The sequence below is a fragment of the Gorilla gorilla genome, chromosome 5, assembly GCF_029281585.2.
Source record: "Gorilla gorilla gorilla isolate KB3781 chromosome 5, NHGRI_mGorGor1-v2.1_pri, whole genome shotgun sequence".
Lineage (NCBI taxonomy): Eukaryota > Metazoa > Chordata > Mammalia > Primates > Hominidae > Gorilla > Gorilla gorilla.
The window spans coordinates 105,475,619-105,490,948 of NC_073229.2; the positions used below are offsets into that span (position 1 = coordinate 105,475,619).

Genomic DNA, 15,330 nt, shown 5'->3' on the forward strand with positions numbered 1-15,330 from the left:
GCCAAGGGCCGAATAGAGGCAGAAAGCTGTCGGCCTGAACTCCTGGCAGTAGCCGGTTGAGATCATGGCACAGCCAGAAGTCTCTACTCAACAGTTGCCCATGCATGCGCCCCTACATTTCCTTCTGACCCATACCTCTCCTTCTGACCCATACCTCCTGGGTCCCAACCACAACTTTCTTCAAAGTGTAGCCCCAAAATTCTCCTTACCTCTGAATCGATTTCCTCTGATTTCTGCCTCCTGGGTACTAATGGTTCAGACTTCCATTTCCTCTAGCAAGTTGTATCTCCAAAGGAATCTAAGGAAGCTCTATTTTGTGTCCTTAGGCACCTAGGCTATAACCCAGGGAGTCTTATCCCTGGTGTCCCTCCCAATTTAGGTATACAGCTCTGGAATGGGCAGTTATGTGGGACCCATTCCCCACCACCCTTGCCAGGGCCCCAAGTTTGTAATGGCTAAGAGAGAGACACAGAGAGAGAGAGAGAGAGAGAGGGAGAGAGAGAGAGAGTCAGAGAGAGAAAGAGATGGAGAGAGAGACAAAGAGGGAGTCAAAGAGAAAAAGAAAGAAAAAGATAGAAATAGTAAAAAAAAAAAAAAAAAAAAAGTGTGCCCTATTCCTTTAAAAGCCAGGGTAAATTTAAAACCTGTAATGATAATTGAAGGTCTTCTCCGTGACACTATTAAAACTTCAGTGCTGCTTTGTTGTCAGTGTAAATAAGGTCATAGCCCGAAAGCACTGAGGCCACTGACAATCCATAGCTTTCCTATCAAAAATCCTTAACCCAGTAATCCACGGATGGGCCAAATGCATTCAGTTGGTAGCAGCAACTGCTTTGCTAAAAGTAGAAAGTAACTTTTAGAGGAAACCTCATTGTGAGCACACCTCACCAGTTCAGAATTACTCTAAGTCAAAAAAAAAAAAAAAAAAAAAAAAGGAAAAAGGTAGCTTACTAACTCAAAAATCTTAAAGTATGGGTCTATTATGTTAGAAAAGGGTAATGTAACTCCAACCACTGATAATTCCCTTAACCCAGCAGATTTCCTAACAGGGGATTTAAATCTTAATTACCATACAAAGGTCTGACCAGACCTAGGAGGAACTCCCTTCAGGACAGGACTATAGATGTTTCCTCCCAGATGATTGAGGAAAAAACCACAATGGGTATTCAGTAATTGATACGGAGACTCTTGTAGAAGCAGAGTTAGAAAAACTGCCTAATAACTGGTCTTCTCAAATGTGCGAGCTGTTTGCACTCAGCCAAACCTTAAAGTACTTGCAGAATCAAAAAGACTATCTGAATCCTGACTCAAAAGGTTACCTACACCCTCTCTGAAATGAATTTGCATAAGAACTGCTTTTATGGGAATGCATCTTGATGGGGCAGCTGGGTTGTTATGAAATACTCAGGAACCCAGCCCAACTGTAGGAGTCACCCCTGAGTGCAAAGGCAATGTTGGGCACGCTGGTAAAGGACCACTAGAATCCAGCAGCCCAGACCCCTTTCTTTGTGGTCAAGAGAGGTGGGAAAACAGATGCAGGACTTCTACATCGGTGAGCATAACTAATCCAATAAGCAGAGGTCCATGGGTGGTTACGCACCCTGGGAAGGAATAAGCATTAGGACCATACAGGACGCTCTAGGACTAATGCTCATCAGAAAATGACTAGGGGTGCTGGCATCCCTATGTTCTTTTTTTCAGATGGGAAACATTTCCCCCAAGGCAAAAACACCCCTAAGATGTATTCTGGAGAATTAGGACCAATTTGACCCTCAGACACTAAGAAAGAAATGACTTATATTCTGCACTGCAGCCTGGCCACAATACCCTCTTCAATGGGGAGAAACCTGGCCTCCTGCGGGAGGTATAAATTATAACACCATCTTACAGCTAGACCCCTTTTGTAGGAAAAAGGTAAATGGAGTGAAATGCCATATGTGCAAACTTTCTTTTCATTAAGAGACAACTTGCAATTATGTAAAAAGTGTGGTTTATGCCCTACAGGAAGCCCTCAGAGTCTACTTCCCTATCCCAGCGTCCCCCCGACTCCTTCTCCAACTAATAAGGACCCCCCTTCAACCCAAACAGTCTAAAAGGAGATAGATAAAGGGGTAAACAATGAATCAGTGCCAATATTCCCGATTATGCCCCCTGCAAGCAGTGGGAGGAGGAGAATTTGGCCCAGCTAGAGTGCATGTACCTTTTTCTCTCTCAGACTTAAACCAAATTAAAATAGACCTAGGTAAATTCTCAGATAACTCTGATGGCTATACTGATGTTTTACAAGGGTTAAGACAATCCTTTGATCTGACATGGAGAGATACGTTACTGCTAAATCAGACACTAGCCCCAAATAATAGAAGTGCCGCCATAACTGCAGCCCAAGAATTTGGCGATCTCTGGTATCTCAGTCAGGTCAATGATAGGATGACAACAGAGGAAAGGGAACAATTCCCCACAGGCCAGCAGGCAGTTCCCAGTGTAGACCCTCACTGGGACACAGAATCAGAATGTGGAGATTGGTGCCACAGACATTTGCTAACTTGCGTGCTAAAAGGACTAAGGAAAACTAGGAAGACTATGAATTATTCAATGATATCCACTATAACACAGGGAAAGAAAGAAAATCCTACCGCCTTTCTGGAGAGACTAAGGGAGGCATTGAGGAAGCATACCTCTCGGTCATCTGACTCTATTGAAGGCCAACTAATCTTAAAGGATTAGTTTATCACTCAGTGAGCTGCAGACGTTAGAAAAAAAAACTTCAAAATCTGCCTTAGGCCCGGAGCAAAACTTAGAAACCCTATTGAACTTGGCAACCTTGGTTTTTTATAATAGAGATCAGGAGGAGCAGGCAGAACGGGACAAATGGGATAAAAAAAAAAAGAAGGCCACCGCTTTAGTCATGGCCCTCAGGCAAGTGGACTTTGGAGGCTCTGGAAAAGGGAAAAGCTGGAAAAATTGAATGCCTAATAGGGCTTGCTTCCAGTGTGGTCTACAAGGACACTTTAAAAAAGATTGTCCAAGTAGAAATAAGATGCCCTCTCATCCATGCCTCTTATGTCAAGGAAATCACTGGAAGGCCCACTGCCCCAGGGGATGAAGTTCCTCTGAGTCAGAAGCCACTAACCAGATGATCCAGCAGCAGGACTGAGGGTGCCTGGGGCAAGCGCCAGCCCATGCCATCACCCTCGCAGAGCCCTGAGTATGCTTGACCATTGAGGGCCAGGAAGTTAACTGTCTCCTGGACACTGGTGTGGCCTTCTCAGTCTTACTGTCCTGTCCTGGACAACTGTCCTCCAGATCTATCACTATCTGAGGGGTCCTAGGACAATCACTCACTAGATACTTCTCCCAGCCACTAAGTTGTGACTAGGGAACTTCACTCTTTTCACATGCTTTTCTAATTATGCCTGAAAGCCCCACTCCCTTATTAGGGAGAGACATTCTAGCAAAGCAGGAGCCATTATACATCTGAACATAGGAGAAGGAACACCCATTTGTTGTCCCCTGCTTGAGGAAGGAATTAATCCTGAAGTCTAGGCAACAGAAGGACAATATAGATGAGCAAAGAATACCCATTCTGTTCAAGTTAAACTAAAGAATTCCGCCTCCTTTCCCTACCAAAACCTTTCCCTCAGATCCGAGGCCCAACAAGGACTCCAAAAGATTGTTAAGGACCTAAAAGCCCAAGACCTGGTAAAAGCATGCAGTAGCCCCTGCAATACTCCAATTTTAGGAGTACATACAGAAACCCAACAGATAGTAGAGGTTAATGCAAGATCTCAGGATTATCAATGAGGCTGTTTTTCCTCTATACCCAGCTGTACCTTGCCCTTATACTCTGCTTTCCCAAATACCACAGGAAGCAGAGTGGCTTACAGTCCTGGACCTTAAGGATGCCTTTTTCTGCATCCCTGTACATCCTGACTGTCAATTCTTGTTTGCCTTTGAAGATCCTTCGAACCTAACATCTCAATTCACCTGGACTGTTTTACCCCAAGGGTTCAAGGATAGCCCCCTTTTATTTGGCCAGGCATTAGCCCAAGACTTGAGCCAATTCTCATACCTGGACACTCTTGTCCTTCAGTACGTGGATGATTTAATTTTAGCCACCTGTTCAGAAACCTTGTGCCATCAAGCCACCCAAGCGCTCTTAAATTTCCTCACTACCTGTGGCTACAAGGTTTCCAAATGAAAGGCTCAGCTCTGCTCACAGCAGGTTAAATACTTAGGGCTAAAATTATCCAAAGGCACCAGGGCCCTCAGTGAGGAATGTGTCCAGCCTACACTGGCTTATCCTCATCCCAAAACCCTAAAGCAACTAAGAGGGTTCCTTGGCATAACAGGTTTCTGCGGAATATGGATTCCCAGGTATGGTGAAATAGCCAGACCATTATATACACTAATTAAGGAAACTCAGAAAGCCAATACCCATTTAGTAAGATGGACATCTGAGGCAGAAGTGGCTTTCCAGGCCCTAAAGGAGGCCCTAACCCAAGCCACAGTGTTAAGCTTGCCAACGGGACAAGACTTTTCTTTATAAGTCACAGAAAAAGCAGGAATAGCTCTAGTAGTCCTTACTCAGGTCCGAGGGATGAGCTTGCAACCCATGGCAAAACTGAGTAAGGAAATTGATGTAGTGGCAAAGGGTTGGCCTCACTGTTTACAGGTAGTGCTGACAGTAGCAGGCTTAGTATCTGAAGCCGTTAAAATAATACAGGGAAGAGACCTTACTGTGTGGACATCTCATGATGTGAATGGCATACTCACTGCTAAAGGGGACTTGTGGCTGTCAGACAAATATCAGGCTCTATTACTTGAAAGGCCAGTGCTGCGACTGCACACTTGTGCAACTCTCAACCCAGCCAAATTTCTTCCAGACAATGAAGAAAAGATGGAACGTAACTGTCAACAAGTAATTGCTCAAACCTACGCCACTCGAAGGGACCTTTTAGAGGTTCCCTTGACTGATCCTGATCTCAACTTGTATACTGATGGAAGTTCCTTTGCAGAAAAAGGACTTCAAAAAGTGGGGTATGCAGTTGTCAGTGATAATGGAATACTTGAAAGTAATCCCCTCCCTCCAGGAACTAGTGCTCAGCTGGCAAAACTAATAGCCCTCACTCAGACACTAGAATCAGGAGAAGGAAAAAGGGTAAATATATACACAGACTCTAAGTATGCTTACCTAGCCCTCCATGCCCATGCAGCAATATGGAGAGAAAGGAAATTCCTAACTTCCAAGGGAACACCTATCAAACATCAGGAAGCCATTAGGAAATTATTATTGGCTGTACAGGAACATAAAGAGGTGGCAGTCTTACACTGCTGGGGTCATCAGAAAGGAAAGGAAAGAGAAATAGAAGGGAACCACCAAGCAGATATTGAAGCCAAAAGAGCCACAAGGCAGGACCCACCATTACAAATGCTTACAGAAGGACTCCGAGTATGGGGTAATCCCCTCCAGGAGACCAAGCCCCAGTACTCAGAAGAAGAACTAGGATGAGGAACCTCATGAAGACATAGTTTCCTCCTCTCCGGATGGCTAGCCACCAAAGAAGGAAAAATATTTTGCCTGCAGCTAACCAATAGAAATTACTTAAAATCCTTCACCAAACCTTTCACTTAAGCACTGATAACACCCATCAGATGGCCAAATTATTATTTACTGGACCAGGCCTTTTCAAAACTATCAAGCAGATAGTCTGGGCCTGTAAAGTGTGCCAAAGAAGTAATCCCCTGCGCTGCAGGCCATATATTTCAATCCTTGCATCTTTAACCTCCTTGTTAAGTTTTTCTCTTCCAGAATCAAAGCTGTAAAACTACAAATCATTCTTCAAATGGAGCCCCAGATGCAGTCCATGACTAAGATCTACCACGGACCCCTGGACCGGCCTGCTAGCCCATGCTCCAATGTTAATGACATCGAAGTCACCCCTCCCAAGGAAATCTCAACTGCATGACCCCTACTATGCCCCAATTCAGCAAGAAGCAGTTGCAGCAGTTGTCGGCCAACCTCCCCGACTTGGATTTTCCTGTTGAGAGGGGGGACTGAGAGACAGGACTAGTTGGATTTCCTAGGCCAACTAGGATTTCCTAGCTTCTGAGCCAGGAGAAGGAAATTCACAGGTTTAATCACTCAGTTAAGGTGGGGCAGGAACAAATCACAATGGTGGAATGTCATCAGTTAAGGCGGGGCAGGGCGGGGCCTTTTCACTTCTTTTGTGATTCTTCAGTTACTTCAGGCCATCTGGACATATACGTGCAAGTCACAGGGGATGCGATGGTTTGGCTTGGGCTCAGAGGCCTGACATTCCTGCCTTCTTATATTAATAAGAAAAATAAAACAAAATAGTGTTGAAGTGTTGGGGTGGTGAAAATTTTGGGGGGTGGTATGGAGAGAGAATGGACGATGCTTCTCAGGGCTGCTTCAAGCGGGATTGGGGCGGTGTGGGAACCTAGAGTGGGACAGATTAAGCTGAAGGAAGATCTTGTGGTAAGGGGTGATATTGTGGGGTTGTTAGAAGAAATATTTGTCGCATAGAATGATTGGTGATGGCCTGGATACGGTTTTGTATCAATTGAAAAACTAAATGGAACAAGAGAAGGAGAAAAACAGGTATAAAAGGTCTAAGAATTGGGAGGACCTAGGACATCTGATTACAGAGTGCCTAAGGAGATTCAGCCTAGTCCTGCCAGCAAAGATTATTTATTTACTTCAAGAGTTTAGAGTGGCAGTTTGGGGATAGCACCAGGAGATATCAGCTGTGATGGCTTGGAGAAACAGTGTAAACCAGCAGTGTAAACAAGAGCAGGGCATGTATGAGTAGTTGAGAATGGCGAATAGGAGTATGACTAGACAAAAGATAGTAGGGATGACAAGTTTTTTTGGGGCACAGTCTAAGTTGGTCTGGTGTTGAATGAGACTGGGGCCTAATAAAAAGGAGTGTCTTCTAGGGTTTTTATGGTTTTAGGTCTAACGTTTAAGTCTTTAATCCATCTTCAATTGATTTTTGTATAAGGTGTAAGGAAGGGATCCAGTTTCAGCTTTCTACATATGGCTAGCCAGGCATTACCATTCAGGACATAGGCATGGGCAAGGACTTCATGTCTAAAACACCAAAAGCAATGGCAACAAAAGACAGAATTGACAAATGGGATCTAATTAAACTAAAGAGCTTCTGCACAGCAAAAGAAACTACCATCAGAGTGAACAGGCAACCTACAAAATGGGAGAAAATTTTCGCAACCTACTCATCTGACAAAGGGCTAATATCCAGAATCTACAATGAACTCAAACAAATTTACAAGAAAAAAACAAACAACCCCATCAAAAAGTGGGTGAAGGACATGAACAGACACTTCTCAAAAGAAGACATTTATGCAGCCAAAAAACACATGAAAAAATGCTCATCATCACTGGCCATCAGAGAAATGCAAATCAAAACCACAATGAGATACCATCTCACACCAGTTAGAATAGCAATCATTAAAAAGTCAGGAAACAACAGGTGCTGGAGAGGATGTGGAGAAATAGGAACACTTTTACACTGTTAGTGGGACTGTAAACTAGTTCAACCATTGTGGAAGTCAGTGTGGCGATTCCTCAGGGATCTAGAACTGGAAATACCATTTGACCCAGCCATCCCATTACTGGGTATATACCCAAAGGACTATGAATCATGCTGCTATAAAGACACATGCACACGTATGTTTATTGAGGCATTATTCACAATAGCAAAGACTTGGAACCAACCCAAATGTCCAACAAGGATAGACTGGATTAAGAAAATGTGGCACATATACACCATGGAATACTATGCAGCCATAAAAAAGGATGAGTTCATGTCCTTTGTAGGGACATGGATGAAATTAGAAATCATCATTCTCAGTAAACTATCGCAAGAACAAAAAACCAAACACTGCATATTCTCACTCATAGGTGGGAATTGAACAATGAGATCACATGGACACAGGAAGGGGAATATCACATGCTGGGGACTGTTGTGGGGTGGGGGGAGGGGGGAGGGATAGCATCGGGAGATATACCTAATGCTAGATGACAAGTTAGTGGGTTCAGCACACCAGCATGGCACATGTATACATATGTAACTAACCTGCACAATGTGCACATGTACCCTAAAACTTAAAGTATAATAAAAAAAAAAAGGAGCGTCTATACAGGAGCTCAAATGGGCTGTACCTTGTAGCATTCTGAGGACAGGCCTGAATTCTGAGAAGTGAAAGTGGTAAAAGTATTGTCCAGTCCTTTTTAAGTTGGTGGCTGAGCTTGGTGAGGTGTGTTTTTAAAAGACCTTTAGTTCGTTCTACTTTTCTTGAAGATGGAGGACAGTAAGGGATATAAAGGTTTCACTGAATACTAAGAGCCTGAAAAACTGCTTGGCTGATTTGACTAATAAAGGCTGGTTTGTTATCAGACTGTATAGAGGTGGGAAGGCTAAACTGAGGAATTATGTCTGACAGTAGGGAAGAAATGACTGTGGTGGCCTTCTCAGACCCTGTAGGAAAGGCCTTTACTTATTCAGTGAAAGTGTCTATTTAGACTAAGAGGTATTTTAGTTTCCTGACTCAGGACATGTTGAGTAAAGCTAATTTGCCAGTCCTGGGTGGGGGCAAATCCTCGAGCTTGATGTGTAGGGAAGGGAGGGGGCCTGAATAATCCCTGTGGAGTAGTAGAATAGCAGATGGAACACTGAGAAGTTATTTCCTTGAGGATAGATTTCCACGATGGAAAGGAAATGAGAGGTTCTGAGAGGCGGACTAGTGGCTTGTACTATAGCATAGCCTGCCTTTGCTGGTGTGTGGAGATTAGGCCTGGTGGAACTGCCATCAATAAATCAAGCGTGATCAGGATGAGGAACAGGAAAGAAGGAAATATGGGGAAATGGGGTGAATATCAGGTGGATCAGAGAGATACAGTCATGGGGGTCAGGTGTGGTATCAGGAATAATGTGAGAGGCCAGGTTGAAGTCCGGGCCAGGAACAATGGTAATTGTGGGACTTAAAGAGTGAGTACAGCTGAAGGAGCCGGGGAGCAGAAAGTATATGCGTCAGGTATGAGGAAGAAAATAGATTTTGGAAGTTATAAGAAATGTAGACAGTGAGTTGAGCATAGTTTGTGATTTTTAGGGCCTCTAACAGTATTAAAGCAGTGGCAGCTGCTGCACGCAGACATGAGGGCTAGGCTAAAACAGTAAGGTCAAGTTGTTTGGACAGAAAGGCTACAGGGTGTGGTCCTGGCTCTTGTGTAAGAATTCTGACCACACTAACCATGCCTAGGAAGGAAAGGAGTTGTTCTTTTGTAAGGGATTGAGGTTTGGGAGATTAATCGGGCATGATCAGCAGGGAGAGCATGGGTGTTTTTATGAGAATTATGCCAAGATAGGTAACAGATGAGGATGAAATTTGGGCTTGGCTGAAGTAATGGGGGCTGTCTGTGAAGCCTTGCGGCAGTACAGCCCAGGTAATTTGCTGAGCCTAATGGGTGTCAGGGTCAAACTAAGTGAAGGCAAAGAGAGGCTGCGATGAAGGGTGCAAAGGAATAGTAAAGAAAGCATGTTTGAGATCCAGAACAGAATAATGGGTAGTAGAGGGAGGTATTGAGGATAGGAGAGTATATGGGTTTGGCACCATGGGGTGGATAGGCAAAACAATTTGGTTGATAAGGCGCAGATTCTGAACTAACTTGTAAGGCTTGTCTGGTTTTAGGACAGGTAAAATGGGGGAATGGTAAGGAGAGTTTATAGGTTTTAGAAGCCCATGCTGTAGCAGGCAAGTGATAACAGGCTTTAATCCTTTTAAAGCGCGCTGTGGGATGGGATATTGGCATTGAGTGGGGTAAGGGTGATTAGGTTTTAATGAGATGGTAAGGGGTGCGTGATTGGTCACCAAGGAGGGAGTAGAGGTATCTTATACTTGTGGGTTAAGGTGGGGGAATACAAGAGGAGGACGCAAAGGAGGCTTTGGATTGGGAAGAAGGGCAGCAATGAGATGTGGCTATAGTCCAGGAATAGTCAGGGAAGCAGATAATTTGGTTAAAATATCTCAGCCTAATAAGGGAACTGGGCAGGTGGAGATAACTAAAAAAGGGTGCATAAAAGAGTATTGTCTAAGTTGGCACCAGAGTTGGGGAGTTTTAAGAGGTTTAGAAGCCTGGCTGTCAATACCCACAACAGTTATGGAGGCAAGGGAAACAGGCCCTTGAAAAGAAGGTGATGTGGAGTGGGTAGGCTCCGTATTGATTAAGAAGGGGACGGACTTACCTTCCACTGTGAGAGTTACCTAAAGCTCGGCGTCCGTGGTGGTCTACAGGGCTTCCGAGGTGATCAGGCAGCATCAGTCTTCAGCCGCTAAGCCAAGAAGGAGTCAGTCAGAGAGCCTTGGGCCAGAGTTCCAGGGCCTCTGGGAGTGGCTGCCAGGTGAGTTGAACAGTCCAATTTCCAGTAGGGTCCCGCACAGATGGGACACGGCTTAGGAGGAATCCTGGGCTGCAGGCATTCCTTGGCCTGGTGGTCAGATTTCTGGCACTTGTAGCAAGCTCCTGGGGGAGGAGGTTCTGGAGGAATGCCTGGCTGCTACGGTTCAGGCGTTTGGAAGTTCTTGTGTGCTGGAGATGTGGCTGGGGTTTGTCTCACAGTGGAGACAAGGAAGTGCAACTATTTTCTGTTATTGCACACCTTGAAGGTGAGGTTAATTAAGTCTTGTTGTGGGGTTTGAGGGCCAGATTCCAATTTTTGGAGTTTTATTTAATTTCGGGAGCAGATTGGGTAATAAAATGTATATTGAGAATAAGACGGCCTTTTGACCTTTTAGGGCTGTAAAGTGTCTCAGGGTTGCTGCCAAATGAGCCATGAACTGGGCTGGATTTTTATATTTGATGAAAAAGAGCCTAAACCCTTCTGATTTCGGATAAAGAAAAAGGAGCATTAACCTTGACTATGCCTTTGGCTCCAGCCACCTTTTTAAGAGTAAATTGCTGGGCAGGTGGGGGAGGGCTAGTCACGGAACGAAACTGTAAGCCAGACCAGGTGTGAGGAGGGGAGGTGATAAAAAGATTATAGGGTGGAAGAATTGGGACCTAGCTCAGCCTGGCGAGGAGGGGAGAGGTCAGATAGGTCTGTAGAAAAGGAATATTAGAAGGACTTAGCGACACTTGGGGTTGGGACTGAGGGGACAGGCATGGGGGAAAGAAGGAAGATTTGGGATGAGTTGCACTGGGCACAGAGACTAGGAAGGGACTGATGTGTAAAAGAATGCCTGGACATCAGGCACCTCAGACCATTTGCCTATTTTACAAGAATTATTTAGATCTCGTAGGATGGAAAAATTGAAATTGCTATTTTCTGGCTATTTGGAACTACTTTCGAGTTTGTATTGGGGTCAAGCGGCATTGCAGAAGAAAATAAGGCATTTAGGTTTTAGGTCAGGTGTGAGTTGAAGAGGTTTTAAGTTTTTGAGAACACAGGCTAAGGGAGAAGAAGGAGGAATGGAAGGTGGAAGCTTACCCATAGTGAAGGAGGCAAGCCCAGAGAAAAGAGTAGAGACACAGAGAAGGGGTGGGGGGTTCTTGCCCTCCAGAAAAGCAGAGAAGGGGTTGGGGCATGGAAATAAGGGATTGGGGCACAGAGATAAGAGGTCAGGGTGTGGAAATAAGGGATTGGGGCGCAGAGATATGAGGTTGGGGCACGGAAATAAGCAATTGGGGCACAGAGATAAGAGGATGGGTCGCAGAAATAAGGGATTGGGGCATGGAAATAAGGGGTCGGGGCACAGAAATAAGGGGTTGGGGCACAGAAATAAGGGATTGGGGTGCAGAGATAAGAGATTGGGGCATGGAAATAAGGGATTGGGGTGCAGAGATATAAGAGGTCGGGGTGCAGAAATAAGGAATTGGGGCACAGAGATAAGAGTTTGGGGTGCAGAAATAAGGGATTGGGGCACAGAAATAAGGGATTGGGGGTCCTTGCCCCATAGAAAAGTGGGACTTGCCGCTAAGGGTGAAGGAGAAGGGGTTGAGGGGTACTTGCCCCTCTCCCAGAAAAGCGGGACTTGCCACTAAGGGTGAAGGAGAATGGGTTGAGGGGTACTTTCCCCTCTCCCAGAAAAGCAGAGAAGGAGTAGAGACAAGGAGAGAAGGGGTTGAGGTACTTGCCCCTTCCCCAGAAAAACGGGACTTGCCGCTAAGGGTGAAGGACCAAGGCAGGCGTCCCTGTGTGGTCTGACACCCTTGAAACCTGGGTGTATAATCAGAGAGGCGTCCCTGCAATGATTAAACACCAAGGGAAGACTGTCTTCCCAGTCCGTGACCAGCACCGGAGTTTTGGGTCCACGGATTAAATGTGTCTCCTTTGTCTCTCCCAGAAAATGAAAGGAATTGAAATTAAGAGAAGGGAGAGATTGAAGAGTGGAAAGGAGAAAGTGGTTGAGGGACAGTGAGAGAGCTTGGAGAAGAGAGTAAGAAGAGGCCGCTTACCCAATTTAAAATTGGTGAGATGTTCCTTAGGCTGGTGGGTCTGAGGACCCGAGGTCGTAGGTGGATCTTTTTCACGGAGCAAAGAGCAGGAGGACAGGGGATTGATCTCCCAAGGGAGGTCCCCCGATCCGAGTCATGGCACCAAATTTCATGCATGTCCATGTGAAGAGACCACCAAACAGGCTTTGTGTGAGCAACAAGGCTGTTTATTTCACCTGGGTGCAGGCGGGCTGAGTCCGAAAAGATAGTCAGCGAAGGGAGATAGGGGTGGGGCCATTTTATAGGGTTTGGGAAGGTAATGGAAAATTACAGTCAAACGGAGTTGTTTTCTGGTGGGCAGGGGCGGGGATCACAATGTGCTCAGTGGGGGAGCTTCTTAGCCAGGAGAAGGAAATTCACAGGGTTAGTCACTCAGTTAAGGTGGGGCAGGAACAAATCACAATGGTGGAATGTCATCAGTTAAGGCAGGGCAGGGCCTTTTCACTTCTTTTGTGATTCTTCAGTTACTTCAGGCCATCTGGGCATATACGTGCAAGTCACAGGGGATGCGATGGCTTGGCTTGGGCTCGGGCTCAGAGGCCTGTCAACCACTTCCACCTTTAAACACAGGGCTTGCAACTTAGCTCACACCTGACCAATCAGATAGTAAGGAGAGCTCACTAAAATGCTAATTAGGCAAAAACAGGAGGTAAAGAAATAGCCAATCATCTGTTCCTGAGAGCACAGTGGGAGGGACAATGATCAGGATATAAACCCAGGCATTCGAGCTAGCAACGGCAACCCCCTTTGGGTCCCCTCCCCTTGTATGGGAGCTCTGTTTTCACTCTATTTCACTCTATTAAATCTTGCAACTGCAATCTTCTGGTCCATGTTTGTTACGGCTTGAGCAGAGCTTTGCTTGCTGTCCACCACTGCTGTTTCACTGCCATTGCAGACCCGCCGCTGACTTCCATTCTTCCAAATCTGGCAGGGTGTCTGCTGTGCTCCTGATCCAGCAAGGCGCCCATTGCTACTCCCAATCAGGCTAAAGGCTTGCCATTGTTCCCACATGGCTAAGTGCCTGGGTTCATCCTAATCGAGCTGAACACTAGTCACTGGGTTCCACCGTTCTCTTCCATGACCCACGGCTTCTAATAGAGCTATAACACTCACCGCCTGGCCCAAGATTCCATTCCTTGGAATCCGTGAGGCCAGGAACCCCAGGTCAGAAAACACGAGGCTTGCCACCATCTTGGAAGCAGCCCACCACCATCTTGGAAGCAGCTCGCCACCATCTTGGAAGCTCTATGAGCAAGAACCCTCAGTAACAGAACGACTGGATAGTAGACTATTGAAATAGACCAGGACAGAAATAAGGGATTGCATTAGACCAGGAGTACTTATAGTGCAAAGTAAATGCTAAGTTTTCTTTTTCTTTTTTTTTTTTTTCCTGGAAACTTTTTTAAATTTCAACTTTGATTTTATATTTAGGGAGCACACATGCATGTTTGTTACAATGATGTATTGTGCAGTGCTGAGGTTTGGGTGCAGTTGATTCAGATAGTGAGCATAGTACCCAAGAGGTAGTTTTTCAGCCCTTGCACTCTCCCTCCTTCTCCCCTTTTGGAATCGTCAGTGTCTAGTCTTCCCATGTTTGTGTCCATGTACATCCAGTGTTTAGCTCCTTCTTATAAGTGAAAATATGTGAGATTTGGTTTTCTGTTCCTGCATTAATTTGCTTAGGATAATAGACTCCACCTAATTCCATGTTTCTGCAAAGGACAAGACTTTATTCCTTTTTATATTTGGGTAGTATTCCATGGTGTATATATACCACATTTTTTTTTTTATCCAATTCACCATTAATGGGCATTTAGGTTGATTCCATGTCTTTGCTATAGTTTATAGTGCTGAAATTAACATACATGTACATATGTCTTTTTGGTAGAATGATTTATTTTCTTTCAGGAGTTGAATGGTAGCTCTGTTTTAAGTTCATTGAAAAATTGCCAAACTGCATTCCACAGTGGGTAAACTAATTTACATTCCCACCAACAATGTATAAGCATTCCCTTTTCACTTCAGCCTCGCCAACATCTGCTGTTTTTTGTTGTTGTTGTTGTTGTTGTTTGTTTTTTGCTTTTTTAATATTAGCCATTCTGACTGGTGTGAGATGTTACTGTTTTGATGATTACTGTCTCTGATGATTAGTGATGTGAAGCGTTTTTTCATGTTTACTGGCTGCTTGTATGTCTTCTTTCATGAAGTGTTTGTTCATGTTTTTTATGCACTTTTTAATGAGGTTATTTGTTTTTTGCTTGTTGATTTGTTTTAGTTCTTTCTTGATTCTGGATATTAAACCTTTGTCAGATGCATAGTTTATGAATATTTTCTCTCCTTCTGTAGGGTGCCTGTTTACTCTTTTGATAGCTTCTTTTGCTATGAAAATGTCGCATTTAAAAGGTGTTGCAGAAACTAAGTCAATTGGATTTGGTGATAAATTATATGTAGTTAAGTGAGAGAGAAAGAAATTTCAACAACATGCAGGTTTCTCTCTTGGACCTCCTATAGTAGGCAGAGAAAAAGAAACAGGTTACATGATAGGGGTGGAAAGAACCAGTTTGCTTCTGAACATACTAGATTCTAGATGGAACTCCTAGATTTAAATGTCTCATAAACAACTTGAAATATTCATTATGAGCTCAACACTTGAAATAAAACAGGCATTCCGTTAATATTTTCTCAATGTTCAGATGCAACGTTTTAAATGAGATGAAATTAGGCCAGCTTAACTTGTCAGAGTTGCAATATATTCCAACTCTTCAAAGAATAGTCTTGTATTTGTATCACATATT

General features: G+C 44.4%; 1 pseudogene; it reads left to right on the top strand.

The window, feature by feature from the left end:
- The first annotated feature begins 1,701 nt into the window (after positions 1-1,701).
- Positions 1,702-6,045, top strand: LOC129534469 (uncharacterized; annotated as a pseudogene).
- The last annotated feature ends 9,285 nt before the right edge of the window (positions 6,046-15,330 follow it).